Source organism: Sinohyriopsis cumingii, chromosome 5, assembly GCF_028554795.1.
Source record: "Sinohyriopsis cumingii isolate HCF-2022 chromosome 5, ASM2855479v2, whole genome shotgun sequence".
Classification (NCBI taxonomy): domain Eukaryota; kingdom Metazoa; phylum Mollusca; class Bivalvia; order Unionida; family Unionidae; genus Sinohyriopsis; species Sinohyriopsis cumingii.
Genome location: NC_142965.1, coordinates 105,146,402 through 105,162,999, shown reverse-complemented (window position 1 = coordinate 105,162,999; position 16,598 = coordinate 105,146,402). Strand labels below are relative to the sequence as shown.

General features: G+C 39.2%; 1 protein-coding gene across 2 annotated transcripts in view; it reads left to right on the top strand.

Annotated features, from left to right (window-relative positions):
• LOC149799926 (protein O-mannosyl-transferase TMTC4-like) overlaps nt 1-16,598 on the top strand; it is a 117,184-nt gene that overhangs the window by 24,263 nt on the left and 76,323 nt on the right. Inside the window, exon 1 of one of the 2 annotated variants that reach the window (XM_089959381.1) lies at nt 237-427. The exons of the other annotated variant lie outside the window; for it this stretch is intronic. The gene's annotated coding sequence lies outside the window, so the exon portion shown is untranslated. Of the gene's footprint in view, nt 1-236; nt 428-16,598 lie in introns of those variants that run through there. 2 annotated transcript variants of the gene reach the window in all.

Genomic DNA, 16,598 nt, shown 5'->3' with positions numbered 1-16,598 from the left:
ACTGTGAAAATTTTAATATAATTGCCATAAAGAACCAACCAGACAACACACTGTGAAGCATATTAAATTTTGTGGGAGAAAATGAATCATACTTTGCCTTGCCAAGACATAATGCCTGAGGAACAGCAATTGGAAGATACTTATTTAAAACAAGTTTAGACTCAGTACTAATTTTAATTTGGATTTATTTTTAGCAGTTGCAGTAGGAATTCTAGAGACAGTTCTATATTTGGAAATATTTGCTTATCTCAAGTGTAGAGTACTTGCTGTATATGCTGTATACATGTGTATCTGTGTATGCACTCTGGGGGAGAAAGACTTGATGGATTACTTCATGCTAGAGTTGTGATTTATATTCTATACACAAACTGAAAAACTGTTATTCATACCAGTGTGCCTTGACTTCATTTGGAGATTTGTGTTGTTGGTAAGGATTTTTATTTTTTAAATTTCATATTACCTTTTAATTCCTTCAATTTGTTTCATATTTGCAGTTAATTTCAGCCTGTAGAGCACTGGCTTGCAGTTCTAGAGGTGGGGTTGGGTGGGGAGATATTCTATAAGAAATATTGCTATGTTAAAGGTTTATCCAGGGCTGGATTACAGATAAAGCAAACTTCAAGCACATGCTAAGGGGCACCATAAAAATTCAAATTAATTGTTGATGATAAAATTGATCATTTTGAATTGCATGTACGAGTATTTTGATTTGGAATGAAGGCAACAACGTGTATTTTCCCACCTTTTTAACTTTTATTATTAATTGTTCTCTTTTTTTTTGATTTTCACATTTTGGGGGTCACGGGTTTCCATAATATTTTCAGTGCTTAGGGCCCAGGAAGGCCTTAATCCAGCTGTGGATTTATCAGTACTACTGAGATACCAGATTTCATTGTGTTTTTGTGATTTCGATTTTTTATTTAGCTTTAACAAATATTTAGTCATATCACTATGATATCCGCATTGTGGCAGTAGCACTGGGGCATCATGCCACAGACATGTACCATTATGTCCCACCCAGTCACATTATCCTGATACCAGGTCGACCAGTCTTAATACTATCCTCTAAATGCTGAGTGCGAGGCAACTGCTAGTACCTTTGTTCTAAGTCTTTGGTATGACTCGGCCAGGGTTCAAACCTACAACCTCCCTCATCCAAGGCAGATGTTCTAACTTCTTAGGCCACTGGAGCAGTTTTCTTTAACTGCAGATTTGGAAATGACATTTAGGTGGAAATGTACAGATTGGCCTTTGTCTTAAGATTGTGCACTAAAGATGGCATATTTCTCAATACAGTACACATTAAGTATAGTGACCATTTTACACTTATATCTATATAGTAATAACTGAAGTACACACCACTAAACTAAACAGCGAGATCTCACACTAAAGGTTATACACTTGGACAGTATTTATTTTTTGTTTTAAATTCATTGAAAAAGAGACATTTTTCTTTCAGCAGTTGATTACATGTCATTTGTATTGATAAGTTTTTGTAACACAAACACACACACACACATACATATATAATGTATTTGTATATAAATTATAAAATGAACAACACGTAGAACGTGTGACGGTTTCGCTTCATCAGACTGAATTCAAACTAAATCCATTATCATTGCTTGTCATTAAATATGTTCTGTTTCTTCTAAGTGATCAATGATACAAACATTATGACATGAACAAGATGACATCATAGCATACATTTTTAACCTATTTGTTTTATTCTTTAACAAATAATTGACATGGAAATATACATATACAGTACAGATAAATGATATTTTAATACATAAAAATAAATAAAACTGAATCTTAAAGATATATATACGTGTATCTCTATCGATAACTATATCAAAATTTTTTGAATAAATAGAGATAAACAGTTTTATTAATATTTTTATTATGTATAATGCACATTAAAAAGAATATATTATAATAAAATAATTATATTATTTATTTTAATAAAAAAATAAAATATGTTATTTTTTAAAAATAATTTGCATTATACATAATAGAGATATTAATAAAACTGTTTATCTCTATTTATTCATAAATTATATATATATATATAAAGATTATTCCAGTGACTGTTATTCTCCAGGACACATGATTATGATTGCATGCCCACCCACCCCATTTAGTGATTTCCTTATACTCCTAAAACCCTTAATGTAAATATAATGAAACTGTAACATTCATTGATATTGACGAAACTAAATCTGATAAATGTTAGCAAGACTTTTCAAAAAAAAGCACCACTGTCAAGTGCCTGTCAGGTGACTCAATTAAGCAGTGATGTGTTTTAATTATCTCATAATTAAGAGTATTTTACCCGCTCTGGTTAGCCTAGTTGTTAGAGCATCCACCTAGGATGCGGGAGGTCGTAGGACTGGGTGAGACATCAATGCTACATGTCTGCAGCATGATGCCCCAGTGCTAGACATTGTTATAAACTGTCACACTGCATACATTATAGTGATATAACTGAAACATTGTTTAAACTTTGTTAAAAATTCAAAAACACACAAACACACCAGCAGCTTTTGTCAAGGAGCAGCAGAGGGGGCGAACAGACCGAAACTATTTTCACAATAAACCCCTCCACTGAAACTATTCCCGATAGAGGGCTTATTTCGACGAAATAACACTTTTATTCAGAATAGTTTCAGTGAGAGGGGTATTTCGGAAAAGTATTTTGTAGGATTCGCCCCCTCTGCTGCTCTACGAGGGGCCAAGCGACTCCGAACATCAAAAAAATAAATAAAGAGAATAAAAACGCGGAAACTCTTTGAGTTTTCAGAGAACAGCGAAGCATTTCCTCGGCGGTGTTAACACCGCTCACCGAAGCATTTCCACGAGCGCGTTAACGCGCCAGAAATTATTTTATATTTTGCATTTTACGCGTGTGATATCTTTCACTGACACGCGCCCTGGCGAAATTATCACGAGTCTGGAAAATCTTACAAACAAGATTACGACCATAAACACGAGTCTTGACGGTACCACCGACGACATTCAATTGTTGCCGTGGATATCTGCGCGCATATGCTGCAATGACATCAACAGGAGTTTGTTCGCTGACTTCGAACATAATATATAATATATATATATAATTGAGGCAAATATTACGAATCAGTTTTCGGCGGTGTTAACACCGCTCTGGAAACGCAACGCGTTTCTCATCGAAGATTCCTCAGAGGAATGCGCGGCATTGGCGATGCAAGCATCGCTACCAAAGAATTCTTCTTCGGACATTGGAACACGACCGCGGGTGCGACAATACGTGCAGTAATTACGATATTGCTGAGCGCCACATCCAGCGCAGACTCGCAATTTACCGCTCACACCTTTTCCGCATCGAATGCACGGATGAGGACCCGGCGATGATGTGGTTCTGGAAACCCAGCTGTGATAGCTGCATAATTCTTTCATACAATTTTTATTACAACGATTGGTTTTTCCGTAAAATAACCAGTTGCATTTATTAACGGCAAGTTTGTGATACGGCATATTATATAATATGTAACTTTCAATTAGATTAACTTTTTATGATATATATGTCTGATAATGACAGCGATTACGATGCGGAAATCGAAGATTTCACCGCCGATGATAACTTTTTTAGCTGCAAAGATCGTATTTATGATGATAACTATAATGAAATTGAAAATTATGATGATCTGGTCAAATATTACTCGGGAATCTCCGATGGAAGTCCCTTGAACTTCACAGACGAAATTCAGGTAATACAAACTCGAAAGAAAAAGACTGCGATGAAATTACTGTCACGGGAAACGCAGAGCGTTTCTCAATCTTTGATTCTCAAATCTTCGATTTCACGGGCGAGTGCGCTTGCGCACCAAGAATTGCAACCGGGAGTGATAATACAATCCGGTATAAGATTTTATGTGTATTTGACAAATCCTGACCTGGAACAGTTTCACGGAGGGGTTCTCGTCAATGAAATAATACCGCGTCAACGACTGAGATATCCCGTAATCGATATTGACTCGAAAGTGCCGTCGCAGGATGATCTCCTGGAATATTTCGGCGAAGATATTCTCGTTTTCGAAACCACCAGCGGATATCATGTGATGAAACGCGACTGTGCAATCAGTTTTGATGATCATGTGAAATTGCTTAACCGAGTCGCGCAAGATAATCCCGGATGGAACGTAGACAAACTTGCAGGATTACATAACATTAAAGTCGTCGGAACAAAATCGTACAAACCTAGAAGTGCTTGTAAAACTCTCGTGTACGGTTACAACGAAGATGGCACTCGCGTAGACATCAACGACACACTAAGTTGTCCCGTAGAAATTCAGCACGCGATCAAGATCACCGAAGAAATTATTAACAGTGATTTCAGCGGTGATATTCCCGGGGATGAAATCCCTCAACGGGATCTTGAAAAGATTTCCCTGGCGCTAAGTAAAACTCGAGACTGTTTCCTCGGAGCTAATAATGTCAGCGGAAACTCAACCGCGTATAAACGAAAACCTGGCAGTTATTGTTGTATTTGTGATCGCAGACACGGCGTTAACGTATATGGTAATATCACAGATAAATGCATTGACGCGTATGTGATCACACACAGCGATTGTTACATCGCAGGATGTTTCCGCGCCAGTGGTAAAAAGATTGTAATACCGCGCGAGGAATCTCCGATTCCCGAATCTCCTGAGAAATCAAAGATTCCCGAGGAATCCATCAGCGAAAACTTATTACGAAAGCGCTATCAGAAATATTTGCGTGGATGGAACTTTCGCAGAAGTGATTATCCGGGTGAATTTCCAACACGGACTCCCGATCACATTTACAGTGAATTACCCGCGCATGAGAATGGCCGCGGTTGTCGAATAATTCCCGACGATGACTACATCGACGGATCTCCTTGTGGTGCTGGTAAATCAATCGCGGCTTGGAAAAGTATTCGCGAAGATCAATCAGTGCTGTGTTTATCATATCGAAAAACTTTTACTGATAAAACGAAATCCGATTACGGTCTTGAATGTTATCGGGATATTCTCGGTGAGATAAAATACGAGCAAGATCAGCCTGAGCGCGTTAACGCGCCACGAAGAATTATTACACAAATCGAATCTGTGACACGGGTTGTTGGTGTCCCGGATGTTATTATCGTTGATGAGTGGCACGGTATTCTGCGTCAGATGATGAATTCGTGTAACCGTAAAACCATATGGGATAAATTTATCGGATTGATCTCTGCAGCGAAACGTGTCATTGTTCTTGACGCACTTGCGAATGATGATGACGCGGCGCTGTTTCGACGATATCGTCCGGATGTAAAATTTATCATCAACGATTACAAGATCGATCACGACAAGAAATTTATTGTTGCGAAATCACACGAGGACAATCTTGAGAAACTAATAACTGCTGTCACGAATGGAGAACGCGCGGTGATTTTTACTCATAACAAGCAGCACGGACAGTATTCCGTCGAAGAACTTGCAAAAACGCTGATGACAACGAAAACTCCTACGGGTCCAACCCGGGTCAAATATTATCACGCAGATACTGACAGGATTGACAAACAAAATGACTTCGCGAATGTCACTGAGGCATTTTCGGATATTGATGTGATCATTTACAATCATACCATCGAAGCAGGAATTTCAATCCCGGATCCCAGGTTTACAAAATTGTTCTGTTTCAGTAACGAGATCGGGTCCGTTGAAGCAACAAAACAAGCCCTGCACAGATTCAGATGTGTAACGGAAATTCACTACTCATTTGTGAAATCGGCGCCGGGGAATCTTCGATTCCTACCGTTGACTCGCGTGGATATCTCCGAAGCTGTTCTTGCCCGTGAACGATCCTGCAACGAAACTGAGTTACAATTTCGTGCACCAAACTTTAATGATCTCGGAACAGGATTCGGGTTTGCATTCATCAGTAATACCCTCGACGAGAATAATTCTCGTTGTTATTTTACGCCGCGATTGGTCACGATCATGCGTGAGTCAGGATTCGAAGTTGTATGGGATCTTCCTGACGAGTACGCGTTGTGGTTAGCACAACAACAAAAAAAAATAAATAATGTTGTTGATGGCGAAGTTGATGAAAAAATCAAAGATTTCTCATCGAAGATCGAGGATGAATTTCTGCTTAGTACAGTCGGTGAAAGAATTGCCGCTGCGGGATTGACCATCGTGAAAACAAAAAAATATTACCGTTACGGGTCCGAGGATGATTATGAGGAACCATACGTGAAAAAATTAAAATACTTGAATAACTTTTATCAGACTGATATTAGTAAATGTCCCGTTGACGAAATCGAACACGCTAGTAAAAATATTCCACGGTTACAAAGATATTTTAACGCGGCCGTGGACAAGCTCAATGCGGGTACAGCAATAACGCAACAACAATTCAGGTCTGATAAGATTAGTCCGCGGGAACAGATGGAGATTATCAGAACCGTGTTGACGATGCTGTCGTTGCCGGATATTGTCCCCGCGCGACTAGATCAGGAATGCGAAGTTGTACAACGACAACAACTGCACACGAGTATAACAGCGATGTTGGCGAACCCGTCCCAACTTGAAAAATATGAAAATTTCTTAAAACATTTCACTGAAATATTTCCTCAGGTGCGATTTCGCCGAGGTAGGTTAACCGTCAAGGGCGTTATTGAGAAAATTAAAATAATTTACAAGGAATTTGGCAGTACAATGAAATCTCGGGATAAAAATCATGCCAGTCGAGACAATTATGTTTTATCGTATCCGCGTTGGCCCAGATCTGACTTCATTGACGATCAGGAATGGCTCCGCATAAACAAAATCGAATCAGGACCAGCTGGGGATGATATACCCGTGAATGAATCCGCGACCGAACACACAAAATTATTAAAATTCTTGGTGTGGAAAATTAATGGTTGGTTTTACTCGCTGTGAAATGCTTTGCATGCGAATCGAAGATTCCCGTGAAATGCTTTGCATGCGAATCGAAGATTCCCGTGAGCGCGTTAACGCGCCTGACAAAAATAACAAAAAGAAAAACTCAAAGAGTTTCAGAAAAAATATTGGAAATGAAAAACATTTTGAAAGTCCAAGGGGTTCTCAATTGGGTTTTTCCCAGAGTTTCACAAAGTGGCGAAAGTGTCAGTATTACTATATAAAATAATAATACTGACACTTTCGCCACAAACCGAAACCGAAACTAAAAGGTACGTAATGATGAGGACAAAAAAATAACAAAAAAAAATCGGGCACGTGGCAGTGAAAGTACAAATTTATACAGTCGCTGATAGTTCAGGAACTGTTTGACAGTTCTCGGCGTGAAAATGCAAAGCATTTCCCATGCTAGTATCGTCAATCAAAGAATCTCAGGAAGGCTCAGAATGACAAAATAACAAAAAGTGTGTGGCAAGTGGTAGTATTATTATTTTATTATAGTAATACTACCACTTGCCACACTTTTTCTGTTATTTTATCATTCTGACACTTATTCCGTGAGATTCTCAGGAAGGCTCAGAATGACAAAATAACAAAAAGTGTGTGGCAAGTGGTAAAATTATTATATTATATAGTAATACTACCACTTGCCCCACTTTGTGAAACTCTGGGGAAAACCCAAATTGAGAAATGTTTCACATTTTCAGTTTCGGTTTATGGGGAAAGTGGTAAAATTATTATATTATATAAGAATACTACCACTTTCCCCACTTTGTGAAACTCTGGGGAAAACCCAAAATTAGTTTCAGTGCCTGACAGATGGGGCAAGTGGTAGTATTACTATAATATTATATAATTTTACCACTTCCCCCACTTGCAACTACAGGAAAAACCCAAATTGAGAAATGTTTCACATTTTCAGTTTCGGTGGAAATGCTTCGCATTTCTCAATGAGGAAACTGTCAGAATTATTATTTTATATAGTAATACTGACACTTTCCTCACTTTGTGAAACTCTTGGGAAAACCCAAATTGAGAAATGTTTCACATTTTCAGTTTCGGTTTATGTGGCAAGTGTCAGTATTATTATTTTATATATAATAAATTTTATTACTGACAGTTGCCACATTTTTGCTGTTATTTTGTCATTCTGACACTTCCTTGATATGCTTCTGTACAAGGCTGTTAATGACAAAATAAGATAAAAAGTGGGGCAAGTGGTAGTATTATTATATTATATAGTATTACTACCACTTACCCCACTTGTGCGCGTTAACGCGCCGAAACCGAAACTAATTTTGGGTTTTCCCCAGAGTTTCACAAAGTGGGGAAAGTGGTAGTATTACTATAAAAATAATTATTACTGCCACTTTCCCCATAAACCGAAACTAAACTCAGAAATGTTTCACTGAGGAATCTCCGATTCCCGAGAAATGCTAAGCATTTCCACGGCGGTGTTAACACGAGAAACTCCCCGAGTTTCCACGCTCATCTCCGATTCCCGAGAAATGCTTCGCATTTCCAAATTTGAATTGCCGTTTCATCAGCGATATTATAAAAATGTTGCACGGGATAGTCGCAGTTATCGTTGATGAGTTATTTCGCACCGGAACTTCGAATATAATTGTCATAGACGAACAATGCAGTAACGCCCGTGACATTATTCTGCTGACGAATCCAACTTGTCGCCGCAGCAAATTACCTTCACAGATAAAAATAACCCGCGGTGGAATTGGTAATGCCTGCATTACCATCAAAGAGATTTCACAAAAAAGTTATAATGACGCAGCGACGGAAACGCGACGCGTTCCTGGCGCGTTAACGCGCTCACAAGCACATGATGATTTCGATCTTGAGAAATGCTTCGTATTTCCTGAGAAATGCTTCGTATTTCCTGAGAAATGCTTCGCAGAGCCATCGAAGATTCCCAATGATGTTTTCTCTGACTGTCAAGAATCTCTTTGATGTATCCCTGTGCTAGTATCACCAGCGTGGATCGTTTCCGGAAATGCAAAGCCGCGAGAATCCTCTGGAAACGCAAGCGTTTCTGGGGACTGCAAAACAGTTCTCGGGGAATATCTTTTCATGACATCATCGAATGAAAAATCAAAATCCGAGATGGTGCTCAGACGAACTTTATTATTTTCGGAAATATTTCCACCGCCGCACCCAGAAACATTACCGTTTTCAGTAACTTTTTGATGAGAAATGCTCTGCATGAGAACCCCATTGGGGTTCCCCAAAAGCGTATCAAGTTGCAGTTGTATCGGATCATCATCGAAGCTGTTCAACGTCGCGTTAATTTCATCGCGGGTCGTTTCAAGTTCGGTAATAAGTTCCTTATTGGCAGCGATGACAGATTGTAATTTCGTTATTGTTTCTTCGTGCGATGCTATTACGAGGTCGTACTCGGCAATCTTCGCCGCGAGTTCTGTCATCGTAGTAATTTTTTGTTGTGCAGCTGTTTCAAGATCACTTAATTGTTTTTCCTGATCGCGCAGTTGTATAATTTTACCAGCTTGCAACGCTAACTGTTTCTGACGCAGGTCAATACTTGATGATATTTTTTTAGTCTTCGTGGTATATTCTTGTAACTGCGTTCGGTGCTGATTATAAGTCTCACGAGCAGTTTCTATTTCGGTTTGTATCATCGATATTTCCTCGGATAAATGCTTACCTGCGACAGTCCCAGCGTACCCGCCAGGGAATTTCTTATCCGCGGACGAATCAGTCCATATTTTATACAGCCGAGTCAGACCAATACTGTATTTACCTGCAATATTTTTCGGTTTATCCTTGCCTCGCGCGTCAACGATCGCGATAATATCATCCGGTGACAGATATCGGGCTCGGTTTGGCATTTATAGTATATCATCGTGGATATAAAAATCCCTAAAAATAATTTTGGAAAAAACAACGGGAATTATTTTATTTTTTTGTATCCCCGGAGATAATTTTGAAACGCCGCAGTAAAAAAAATAAAAATTAATGATTGTCGCTACCGGCAAAGCATTTCACACGGTAATATGCGGTACTGTCAAAGGATTCTCGCTGACATTTCAGGTTTGATAAAACTCCAACGAGAACCAATGACAGGAAAACAAGTATAGAATCATAAATGTACCACCGCATTCGAGTAATATCAGACAGGTAATTATCGCCGCAGTAATTGTAGTTAGTTGATTTAGCGCATAATAACCCTTGTACGTGGAACAGTAACGGGTTTGTAATTATTTTATCACCGCGGTGATAATTCCCCTGATGATTGTCCCAGTTGTAATTACCTGGGATAATTTTCGATAAATAATTACCCTTTCGACTGCACAGTAAAATAAAATTATTTTATTTTACCGATTATTACTGCGTTAACTGCGATTACAAACCCGACAAGGAAATAATTTTTATTATTTATTTTTATCGCCGCTTTATTATATCATTTGTTTTTAAGCACCAAAGTACTTTAAAGTTTACTTAAGCAATTTCTGAGCAGGTGCTTAAAAACAAATGATATAATAAAGCGGCGATAAAAATAAATAATAAAAATTATTTCCTTGTCGGGTTTGTAATCGCAGTTAACGCAGTAATAATCGGTAAAATAAAATAATTTTATTTTACTGTGCAGTCGAAAGGGTAATTATTTATCGAAAATTATCCCAGGTAATTACAACTGGGACAATCATCAGGGGAATTATCACCGCGGTGATAAAATAATTACAAACCCGTTACTGTTCCACGTACAAGGGTTATTATGCGCTAAATCAACTAACTACAATTACTGCGGCGATAATTACCTGTCTGATATTACTCGAATGCGGTGGTACATTTATGATTCTATACTTGTTTTCCTGTCATTGGTTCTCGTTGGAGTTTTATCAAACCTGAAATGTCAGCGAGAATCCTTTGACAGTACCGCATATTACCGTGTGAAATGCTTTGCCGGTAGCGACAATCATTAATTTTTATTTTTTTTACTGCGGCGTTTCAAAATTATCTCCGGGATACAAAAAAATAAAATAATTCCCGTTGTTTTTTCCAAAATTATTTTTAGGGATTTTTATATCCACGATGATATACTATAAATGCCAAACCGAGCCCGATATCTGTCACCGGATGATATTATCGCGATCGTTGACGCGCGAGGCAAGGATAAACCGAAAAATATTGCAGGTAAATACAGTATTGGTCTGACTCGGCTGTATAAAATATGGACTGATTCGTCGGATAAGAATTCCCTGGCGGGTACGCTGGGACTGTCGCAGGTAAGCATTTATCCGAGGAAATATCGATGATACAAACCGAAATAGAAACTGCTCGTGAGACTTATAATCAGCACCGAACGCAGTTACAAGAATATACCACGAAGACTAAAAAAATATCATCAAGTATTGACCTGCGTCAGAAACAGTTAGCGTTGCAAGCTGGTAAAATTATACAACTGCGCGATCAGGAAAAACAATTAAGTGATCTTGAAACAGCTGCACAACAAAAAATTACTACGATGACAGAACTCGCGGCGAAGATTGCCGAGTACGACCTCGTAATAGCATCGCACGAAGAAACAATAACGAAATTACAATCTGTCATCGCTGCCAATAAGGAACTTATTACCGAACTTGAAACGACCCGCGATGAAATTAACGCGACGTTGAACAGCTTCGATGATGATCCGATACAACTGCAACTTGATACGCTTTTGGGGAACCCCAATGGGGTTCTCATGCAGAGCATTTCTCATCAAAAAGTTACTGAAAACGGTAATGTTTCTGGGTGCGGCGGTGGAAATATTTCCGAAAATAATAAAGTTCGTCTGAGCACCATCTCGGATTTTGATTTTTCATTCGATGATGTCATGAAAAGATATTCCCCGAGAACTGTTTTACAGTCCCCAGAAACGCTTGCGTTTCCAGAGGATTCTCGCGGCTTTGCATTTCCGGAAACGATCCACGCTGGTGATACTAGCACAGGGATACATCAAAGAGATCTTGACAGTCAGAGAAAACATCATTGGGAATCTTCGATGGCTCTGCGAAGCATTTCTCAGGAAATACGAAGCATTTCTCAGGAAATACGAAGCATTTCTCAAGATCGAAATCATCATGTGCTTGTGAGCGCGTTAACGCGCCAGGAACGCGTCGCGTTTCCGTCGCTGCGTCATTATAACTTTTTTGTGAAATCTCTTTGATGGTAATGCAGGCATTACCAATTCCACCGCGGGTTATTTTTATCTGTGAAGGTAATTTGCTGCGGCGACAAGTTGGATTCGTCAGCAGAATAATGTCACGGGCGTTACTGCATTGTTCCGTCTATGACAATTATATTCGAAGTTCCGGTGCGAAATAACTCATCAACGATAACTGCGACTTATCCCGTGCAACATTTTTATAATATCGCTGATGAAACGGCAATTCAAATTTGGAAATGCGAAGCATTTCTCGGGAATCGGAGATGAGCGTGGAAACTCGGGGAGTTTCTCGTGTTAACACCGCCGTGGAAATGCTTAGCATTTCTCGGGAATCGGAGATTCCTCAGTGAAACATTTCTGAGTTTAGTTTCGGTTTATGGGGAAAGTGGCAGTAATAATTATTTTTATAGTAATACTACCACTTTCCCCACTTTGTGAAACTCTGGGGAAAACCCAAAATTAGTTTCGGTTTCGGCGCGTTAACGCGCACAAGTGGGGTAAGTGGTAGTAATACTATATAATATAATAATACTACCACTTGCCCCACTTTTTATCTTATTTTTGTCATTAACAGCCTTGTACAGAAGCATATCAAGGAAGTGTAGAATGACAAAATAACAGCAAAAATGTGGCAACTGTCAGTAATAAAATTTATTATATATAAAATAATAATACTGACACTTGCCACATAAACCGAAACTGAAAATGTGAAACATTTCTCAATTTGGGTTTTCCCAAGAGTTTCACAAAGTGAGGAAAGTGTCAGTATTACTATATAAAATAATAATTCTGACAGTTTCCTCATTGAGAAATGCGAAGCATTTCCACCGAAACTGAAAATGTGAAACATTTCTCAATTTGGGTTTTTCCTGTAGTTGCAAGTGGGGGAAGTGGTAAAATTATATAATATTATAGTAATACTACCACTTGCCCCATCTGTCAGGCACTGAAACTAATTTTGGGTTTTCCCCAGAGTTTCACAAAGTGGGGAAAGTGGTAGTATTCTTATATAATATAATAATTTTACCACTTTCCCCATAAACCGAAACTGAAAATGTGAAACATTTCTCAATTTGGGTTTTCCCCAGAGTTTCACAAAGTGGGGCAAGTGGTAGTATTACTATATAATATAATAATTTTACCACTTGCCACACACTTTTTGTTATTTTGTCATTCTGAGCCTTCCTGAGAATCTCACGGAATAAGTGTCAGAATGATAAAATAACAGAAAAAGTGTGGCAAGTGGTAGTATTACTATAATAAAATAATAATACTACCACTTGCCACACACTTTTTGTTATTTTGTCATTCTGAGCCTTCCTGAGATTCTTTGATTGACGATACTAGCATGGGAAATGCTTTGCATTTTCACGCCGAGAACTGTCAAACAGTTCCTGAACTATCAGCGACTGTATAAATTTGTACTTTCACTGCCACGTGCCCGATTTTTTTTTGTTATTTTTTTGTCCTCATCATTACGTACCTTTTAGTTTCGGTTTCGGTTTGTGGCGAAAGTGTCAGTATTATTATTTTATATAGTAATACTGACACTTTCGCCACTTTGTGAAACTCTGGGAAAAACCCAATTGAGAACCCCTTGGACTTTCAAAATGTTTTTCATTTCCAATATTTTTTCTGAAACTCTTTGAGTTTTTCTTTTTGTTATTTTTGTCAGGCGCGTTAACGCGCTCACGGGAATCTTCGATTCGCATGCAAAGCATTTCACGGGAATCTTCGATTCGCATGCAAAGCATTTCACAGCGAGTAAAACCAACCATTAATTTTCCACACCAAGAATTTTAATAATTTTGTGTGTTCGGTCGCGGATTCATTCACGGGTATATCATCCCCAGCTGGTCCTGATTCGATTTTGTTTATGCGGAGCCATTCCTGATCGTCAATGAAGTCAGATCTGGGCCAACGCGGATACGATAAAACATAATTGTCTCGACTGGCATGATTTTTATCCCGAGATTTCATTGTACTGCCAAATTCCTTGTAAATTATTTTAATTTTCTCAATAACGCCCTTGACGGTTAACCTACCTCGGCGAAATCGCACCTGAGGAAATATTTCAGTGAAATGTTTTAAGAAATTTTCATATTTTTCAAGTTGGGACGGGTTCGCCAACATCGCTGTTATACTCGTGTGCAGTTGTTGTCGTTGTACAACTTCGCATTCCTGATCTAGTCGCGCGGGGACAATATCCGGCAACGACAGCATCGTCAACACGGTTCTGATAATCTCCATCTGTTCCCGCGGACTAATCTTATCAGACCTGAATTGTTGTTGCGTTATTGCTGTACCCGCATTGAGCTTGTCCACGGCCGCGTTAAAATATCTTTGTAACCGTGGAATATTTTTACTAGCGTGTTCGATTTCGTCAACGGGACATTTACTAATATCAGTCTGATAAAAGTTATTCAAGTATTTTAATTTTTTCACGTATGGTTCCTCATAATCATCCTCGGACCCGTAACGGTAATATTTTTTTGTTTTCACGATGGTCAATCCCGCAGCGGCAATTCTTTCACCGACTGTACTAAGCAGAAATTCATCCTCGATCTTCGATGAGAAATCTTTGATTTTTTCATCAACTTCGCCATCAACAACATTATTTATTTTTTTTTGTTGTTGTGCTAACCACAACGCGTACTCGTCAGGAAGATCCCATACAACTTCGAATCCTGACTCACGCATGATCGTGACCAATCGCGGCGTAAAATAACAACGAGAATTATTCTCGTCGAGGGTATTACTGATGAATGCAAACCCGAATCCTGTTCCGAGATCATTAAAGTTTGGTGCACGAAATTGTAACTCAGTTTCGTTGCAGGATCGTTCACGGGCAAGAACAGCTTCGGAGATATCCACGCGAGTCAACGGTAGGAATCGAAGATTCCCCGGCGCCGATTTCACAAATGAGTAGTGAATTTCCGTTACACATCTGAATCTGTGCAGGGCTTGTTTTGTTGCTTCAACGGACCCGATCTCGTTACTGAAACAGAACAATTTTGTAAACCTGGGATCCGGGATTGAAATTCCTGCTTCGATGGTATGATTGTAAATGATCACATCAATATCCGAAAATGCCTCAGTGACATTCGCGAAGTCATTTTGTTTGTCAATCCTGTCAGTATCTGCGTGATAATATTTGACCCGGGTTGGACCCGTAGGAGTTTTCGTTGTCATCAGCGTTTTTGCAAGTTCTTCGACGGAATACTGTCCGTGCTGCTTGTTATGAGTAAATATCACCGCGCGTTCTCCATTCGTGACAGCAGTTATTAGTTTCTCAAGATTGTCCTCGTGTGATTTCGCAACAATAAATTTCTTGTCGTGATCGATCTTGTAATCGTTGATGATAAATTTTACATCCGGACGATATCGTCGAAACAGCGCCGCGTCATCATCATTCGCAAGTGCGTCAAGAACAATGACACGTTTCGCTGCAGAGATCAATCCGATAAATTTATCCCATATGGTTTTACGGTTACACGAATTCATCATCTGACGCAGAATACCGTGCCACTCATCAACGATAATAACATCCGGGACACCAACAACCCGTGTCACAGATTCGATTTGTGTAATAATTCTTCGTGGCGCGTTAACGCGCTCAGGCTGATCTTGCTCGTATTTTATCTCACCGAGAATATCCCGATAACATTCAAGACCGTAATCGGATTTCGTTTTATCAGTAAAAGTTTTTCGATATGATAAACACAGCACTGATTGATCTTCGCGAATACTTTTCCAAGCCGCGATTGATTTACCAGCACCACAAGGAGATCCGTCGATGTAGTCATCGTCGGGAATTATTCGACAACCGCGGCCATTCTCATGCGCGGGTAATTCACTGTAAATGTGATCGGGAGTCCGTGTTGGAAATTCACCCGGATAATCACTTCTGCGAAAGTTCCATCCACGCAAATATTTCTGATAGCGCTTTCGTAATAAGTTTTCGCTGATGGATTCCTCGGGAATCTTTGATTTCTCAGGAGATTCGGGAATCGGAGATTCCTCGCGCGGTATTACAATCTTTTTACCACTGGCGCGGAAACATCCTGCGATGTAACAATCGCTGTGTGTGATCACATACGCGTCAATGCATTTATCTGTGATATTACCATATACGTTAACGCCGTGTCTGCGATCACAAATACAACAATAACTGCCAGGTTTTCGTTTATACGCGGTTGAGTTTCCGCTGACATTATTAGCTCCGAGGAAACAGTCTCGAGTTTTACTTAGCGCCAGGGAAATCTTTTCAAGATCCCGTTGAGGGATTTCATCCCCGGGAATATCACCGCTGAAATCACTGTTAATAATTTCTTCGGTGATCTTGATCGCGTGCTGAATTTCTACGGGACAACTTAGTGTGTCGTTGATGTCTACGCGAGTGCCATCTTCGTTGTAACCGTACACGAGAGTTTTACAAGCACTTCTAGGTTTGTACGATTTTGTTCCGACGACTTTAATGTTATGTA